General features: G+C 42.8%; 1 protein-coding gene across 13 annotated transcripts in view; it reads right to left on the reverse strand.

Moving 5' to 3' along the window:
- LOC138953887 (SPARC-related modular calcium-binding protein 1-like) overlaps positions 1–7,500 on the reverse strand; it is a 98,407-nt gene that overhangs the window by 89,250 nt on the left and 1,657 nt on the right. The gene's annotated exons all lie outside the window — the stretch shown is intronic.

Here is a 7,500-nt window from a genome sequence, read left to right on the forward strand (position 1 = left end):
GACAAAGAGAGAGACAGACAGACAGACAGACAGACAGACAGACAGAGAGTGAGAGAGACAGACAGACAGACATACAGACAGACAGGCAGACAGACAAACAGACAGATAGAGAGAGAGAGACAGACAGACAAACAGACAGAGAGACAGAGAGAGAGACAAACAGACAGACAGACAGACAGACAGACAGAGTGAGAGACAGACAGACAGACAGACAGACAGACAGACAGGCTTAGACAGAGAGAGACAGGTACACTCCACACAGCGTACAACTGCCGGCAAGCCTGTGGCGACGGGAGGATCAGTCGGCCGGGGGACAGTGGCAGGTGTAGAGCGGCCTAGGCCGGGGCAGCACAGGTGTGCAGGGAGGGAGAGCGATGGGGCTGAGGTGCGAAGCTCGGGGGGAGAGTAGCGGCTGCCTGTCACACGAGGGGCCGATAAGCCCGCACCTGGGGTCTTCTGCTTTTCCTCCCGTTCTAGAATCTACCCCTCCTCCCTCCCTGTCTACCCCCCCTCTCTCTATCTCTCTCAGTCTCTGTCTCTGTCTCTCTCTTTCTCTCTCTCTCTTTCTCACTCTCTCTGTCTCTTTCTCTCTCTCTCTCTCTCTCTCTGTCTCTCTCTCTCTTTCTCTCTCTCTCTCTCTCTCTCTCTCTCTCTCTCTCTCATCCTCTCCCTCTCTCTCTCATCCTCTCCCTCTCTCTGACAGTTCACACCTGACACAAGTTTTTGATCTCTGTATTTTTTCTGCACAAACCCGACTCCCTCGGGGGGCTAAGAATCATGTGCAAAACGTACCTTGGGATGAATTGCAATGCGAAACTTGACACTTTCGACACGAAATTAAAACACAAACACACACACCCACACCCTCACACACACACACCCTCACACACACACACACACACACATACACACAAGCACACAAGCACACAAGGAACTTAGTCGATAAATATCGACAGGGGGCGGACAAATGGTTTACATGTGAAATGTGTGTATATGGGTGTGGTTCTGAAACAAACAAACCATGTGAACCCCCCCATCCCACCGCTCGCGGGCTGAACGACTGACGCGGTCTTTTCCAGAAGAACACCGCGTGTACATAATACACAATTCGATCGCGTAGCACTGCCAATGCACATTTTCGCAACGAAAACCGTGCTACTGTTTCTTGTGTGTTAAATCTGAAAGCAATATAAGTGAACGAACAATTGAAAACTGATATCACGTTACTAAACTCCCAAAAGTAATAAATTACTTCTGACTGCGGTACACAATACGGCAGTCACCTCTGCGAATGCTGTCGAAGAATCTAACCGAAAGTAAACATTCTGGGAATCTACGCGCATCGGCCTTGACGCAAGTTCAATACTGAGCCAGTGAGCGCGCCGCGGCGAAGTTGGCCGCTGTAAGTCTCGCAGCGCTGGCTGGCTGAGCGAGTTGCGTGTCCATCCATAATTTATTAGGTCCAAGCCGCACCGTAGATCAGATTAGTAGGTGCTTGATTTTGGTATTTTGATTTTACATAACATTAAACCTTTCTTGGGGTTCATGGTCATGGCAACAGCCATAATAATATTATATCATGTATAATATTACATTTCAGCATATTTGAATTACATGTCATCATACCAAACTGTCATACATTTTTATTCCTACATCATTCTGATTGATCACAACCAAACCTACTATCAGTGGACACATCCAAATGTAAGCGCCTGTTCTTGACAACTTTTAATCGATCTAAAAATAGCAACTTGCTGGGCCCTTTGCCGCCAACAGACACTGTTTGGCCTGTAGGTAAAATGTACAATGTATTTTCTGATTTGTGCACAAAAGCTTTTTTTCTTTTTTCTTTTTTTTAACATAACAATGTTTAATGTCACTGTATGTTTAAAAGACCATGGTCATATTTGTAAAAAAAATGTTAAATTAGAAAATAAATAACATTTTGGTTCATGATTTTTCCTACACCTGTGCTAAAAATAAGAAATAAAAATGTCGGGTATATAAGTCACTCAAATACAGCTAGGTATGAATGGCTCGGTTTGAGTTTGTTGCAGTTGACCCTGCACAATGCGACATATCATGTTTTTGTTGAACAATTTTGACGTCACCCCTCCCATAGGGTGACGTATTTCACAACTTCCTGTGTTACACAAACTCTGTGATGACCAATTTTGACGTCACCCCTCCCATAGGGTGACGGATGTCACAACTTCCTGTGTACACAAACTGATGACGTATTTCACAACAAAATGGCGCTGCCCATGGTCAACCTCTAAACTATCCGTATAGAATGGGGGCGTCCTCGCCCCCATAACAAGCACACACACACACACACATACATACATGCACAACACACTGGCGCATAGTACAACATAATTTATACAAGACACTCCGAGTATGATTTTTCTTTTCGTTCCGGTATATAATATCATACACACACGGCGAAAGGCGAAAGGCGAAAACTCACCATGGCACAAAAGTGAGAGATTTTTTAAGTTGAACTCGCAGATGTTCTTCTCGGGTGATGAGGAAAGTCTAGACAAGGGGAAGGAGGGAGAAAGGGGTGGGGCGTCATTGCGGACACAGGAGAGGTGTGGGGGGGGGGGGGGTGCGCTGCGGTGCGAGAACATTACGAGACACTAGACAGTCTGAAATTTCAAAGGACCGAGTACTTGTTTCTGCGTCTGTCCTGGTAGTGAGTTGTCAGCTCGACACGCATCGACTGATAGATTCGGTGCTTGCTTGCTTGCTTGCTTGCTTGCTTGCTAGAGTCAAATGTGGCATAATAGAAACGCCGTCAGTCTTCACTGTGGAAACTCAGCAACACATGTATATTTTGGAATCCTTAAATTCTAAGCAGTGTAATAAGAGTTTTGAGATCTCCGCGTAGTCCTTAAAATATGTATGAAAAGTATAGCTCCATGACATTTTGCCCATGGGATACAAGATGTCGTCTGTTGTGCGTGTAACCGAGTGCCGTAACACTACGATCACCTCGGGAGGCGAAGTGCAATCAAACAGGATTGAAAATGTTAGGGCCAATTTCTTAGCCCTTTAAAAACTGTTATGCAAACCCGAAGGTTTCCATGCACATACAGACAATCGGAAACCACCAGACCCCATCACAAACAGAATTCCACAACCCACTGGTGTTGACTTAAAGGCCAACAACTCGGGTGCAGAGTCTGCTGTGAAAGGAGCGGTAGCCTCCCCTGTCACAATCGCCCCCGTTTGAATGAACGTCGTCCCGAAGTTCCGAACCGGGGGACCACTGTCCATCCCAAGTTCGCAGAATGGGAACAGCACGAAAATGTTCAGTGGTCATATTATGCCATTACCTGAACATATCATGCCGATTCCCATCCCTGCTCGCAAGCGCCAGATGTAACCGGTAGCCTCCCCTGTCAAATGCGTATATCATATTATATCATCATGTTTTTACTGATTAAATCATGTTCACACTAAGGCAAGACGTTTTCATAATATTTATCCAAAGTATGGCTCAATAAAATGTTGCGCGTATGAGATGTCCTGAAAATATGTATTCAACAAACAAGAATGGCTCAGTAACATTTTGTGCGTATAAGATGTCCTTAAAATACTTATGAAATTTTTTTTTTTTAAAAACAAATGGTGCAGGACGATGTACAGTACAGACAAAAAGATGTTGGTCTCGACGAGCCCCTTGTCCTGGCCGCACCACGACCTTCGCGCTGCAAAACGAGAGTTGCGCGTACTGGGTGGGTGTGCATGCGAGGGGTATAGAATGGCGCCTGTTGCGGGGAAACTTTCATGCCTGTGACACTGGAATGTGAAGAACAGCTCCAAGATTAATCATGGAACTCAAAGACGGAGGTTAGAGAGCGGTTACGCAGCTCAAAGTTGTAGATGGAAAAGAGAGGTGGGGTGGGCGACAGTCAGTGAGGAAGGAGGGTGTTGACAGGAAGGCCGATGAATGGTTGGTTATAAAAAATAAAAATAAAAAATAAAGCTTTTGTCGTCTGTTTGCTTCGCGGCTGTATCCTGTTCTTGTTCTTTCTTTCTTTCTTTTTCTCTGTTTCTCGCCCGCGCTCCCTTTCTCAAACTTTTTTTAAATACCGACTGTGCATAACAGGCCACGTCAGTATCTGTGCAATGACGCAAGACTGGTAGCCGCGGTGAAAGGAACGTCAGTATTGGACATGCATGCTATTTCAGCGCAGTGGCAATCGGAGAACAACACTCTCCATGCAATGTGCACGGTTCACGCTGACATGCAGAGAGAAACAATCAAGGCATGTCTGTGAATACATGCCGATTTAATCTAGCTTATGAAATGAATTGTTTGAAGCGCTTAGAACTGTACCCACGGAATACGCGCTATATAAGCTTCATATTGATTGATTGATTGATTTCCCCCTTTCTCCTATTCTTTCCTTCTTTTCATTTAGAGTTGACTTTTGCCTGGAAGAAAATTGTGTGACAGATTTTTCTGTCCTTTTTTTTCTCTTTTTTTTTTTTCTTTCTGGGGGGGGGGGGGGGATTTGAAAGATTATAGTAAGTGTCAAAATTTAGAGGTACGTCGGTTGAATAACTATTGTAAAAAGTTAGGTAAGGGGTATGTGGAGGTGGCGGTGGACGGGGCAGGGGATGGTGGAGGTGCACTTGCATACAGTCACTCATTGCAGAGCAAAGGGGCAAATTATTTCATGGCACGCAAACATAATCTTAACGTTATCGCATACGTATGATTAAGCATTATAATTATGATTAAAAATTAGTACATATATGCTTTTACCACTTAATGTGAAAATCCATTACTGAAGTTATCAATGCGTATGATTGTTACCGACGATCAAAATATATTATTGATATACATGCAAGCCGCTCGTGGACGATTTCTTTGCGTAGCGGAACTGTTGGTTACTTTAATAATCGCCACGCCGGTATTATACTATGTATACAACTTTCTCTTTCAACATTCAAAAGCTGAGGTAGTCCAATGTTCACGTTGTAGGCAAAGGTGGTTTTAGAGACACGTACCTTCCTTCCAATACAAACCGTCTCGTAAATAGTCACAGATCAAAGCCAATCTCTGAAATTTAAGTCAGCAAAAATTCCCACTCTGCATGCAAAGCAGGTGTTCTTTTTTTATATGTTTCCGAGAGAAGAGTGACATTCATTCAGTGTAATGACGCTCTCACGGGAATAAATCTGGATTTTTTATTTTCATTCTCATTACTTTAATGTCCCATAGCTGTGGAATTCGGGTCGCTTCCTCCCAGTGGAAAGCTAGCAGCAACAAGTCGCGCTACCCAGGTGTATGCGTGTTTAGGTGTAATCAGCCACCTGTACATATGGCAGAATGACCGAGGTCTTTTACGTGACAGGGGGGTAGAACATGGATACCGTCTCTGAGTCTGCACATACAGTTGACCCATGTCCGTCCCGGCCCGGATTCGAACCTGCGACTTTTGGATCACAAGTCCAGTGCTCTACCACACACACTGTCGGTATCTTCAAATGCGTTAACTAGTCTTGGGACGATACTCTGATAACTCTAGAACTGACATTTCACAAGCTCGCAACTTGTAGTAAGACTGACAATTATCGAATTATTCTAAGCATGTCGGTTTACGGTTAGGAAGGGTAATTACGACAGGTAACGACGGTGAGATCACAAGCGCCTGTAAACTCAGTAATTATTAGCTAGGCTTCTGCAGGTAGAACCAGTTGGAATTCCTGCTCTGTAAGTAACTCAAGGTGAGTCAAGGAGTATACTTGGTTGAACTGTATCTCAGTGACGACTTGTGTACTCAGTGTAAGTAACTCAAGGTGAGTCAAGGAGTATACTTGGTTGAACTGTATCTCAGTGACGACTTGTGTACTCAGTGTAAGTAACTCAAGGTGAGTCAAGGAGTATACTTGGTTGAACTGTATCTCAGTGACGACTTGTGTACTCAGTGTAAGTAACTCAAGGTGAGTCAAGGAGTATACTTGGTTGAACTGTATCTCAGTGACGACTTGTGTACTCAGTGTAAGCTAAAGAGTTATGGTCTGCAAAAAAAAAAAAAAAAAAAAAAGCATACACGGCTAAACGGTTGTTCAAGTCGCACTGTACAACAAACAAAACAAAGCAAACAAACAGACGATACTAGTGCAACAAATACAAATAACAGCACACAACATCTTTCAGGCAAACCAAGCTACAGATACGCAAGCAGAGTAAGGCCAAAAAAAAAATAGGTCTGTTTACGGTAACCCGACCGACCCTATTTTTTTCGCGCGACCCTAGACTTTTTTTGGCATTTGGGGCACAAACAAAAAAAATCTTGTTTTTTTGGCAAAATAACGTAAAAATATGGTTTTTTGGAAAAAAAAAAAAAAAAAAATCCCGACCTACCGACCCTCTTTTTTTGGCCTATGTTACCGTAAACAGACCTTTTTTTTTTTTGGCCTAACGTGAAAACAGACAGACCATAGACGGCATAGCAGATCTGCACATGATAATGGCCACCGAACTAATCGAACACAGGACTGACACAAGACAGAACAGAGACAGATCAGACACTGGCCAACGAAATTATCGAAGAGGCTTTCCATACAAACTTGCAGAGAAAACTGTTCACAAAAATGTCTTTGCCCATGTTTTTACTAACAGAGTTGTTAATAGCTGGAATAATTTACCGTCTGACATTGTCACATCAGGAACACTCAATACTTTAAAAAAAATTCTCTCGACAAGTATTGGAAACAATTCATGTTTGAGGTCGATTTGAACCTTTAATTTTAAAAGAAAGCATGCCAGAAATGAACGCTGAACACTAACACAATAAAACAAAAAATACAGAAATTGAGAAGAAAAAAAACCATGTTAATTACAAACAATGTCATATATAGCAGGCAAAACGCTTATCTAGTCTACATGCCGTATATATATATTATATATGATATGATATGATATGATATGATATGATATTATGTGATAAGACAAAAAAAGAACAGTATCTACTGAAAAGATGATCAGACTGAGACTGACCAACGGACTGATCAAGAACAGTATACAGACAGACAGGGGCCACTACTCACTGCCATACAAATTGGTTTAAACAAAATTTTATTCAGAATTTTTTCGCATGAACAGTTCCAAACACACAGCTAGGACACGCACTCAAGGAAATGCTTATATCACGTGACCAGAACAATACTAAATTACACACATTTTCGTAATGGTGGATATAACAACAATAAACAGAAGAACAAATTGAAAGAATGGGGATGGGGAGCTAAATAGGAACAAAAGAATCTACAGAAGATAAAAAAAAAAAGACTAAGGGAGAGAGAGGGGGAAGAAAGTACTAACAACCACAAGGAGAGACTAGGACGAATTCAGTACATTCAGCAGACAGATCAGTGACCAACGGACAAATCGAAGACAACGAACTCAGTAATCCGCAAAAACAGGACAGCAAACAGATAAGTGATCATTGACAAATCGGAGACAGGTCACAGCAGACA

The sequence above is a fragment of the Littorina saxatilis genome, linkage group LG17, assembly GCF_037325665.1.
Source record: "Littorina saxatilis isolate snail1 linkage group LG17, US_GU_Lsax_2.0, whole genome shotgun sequence".
Lineage (NCBI taxonomy): Eukaryota > Metazoa > Mollusca > Gastropoda > Littorinimorpha > Littorinidae > Littorina > Littorina saxatilis.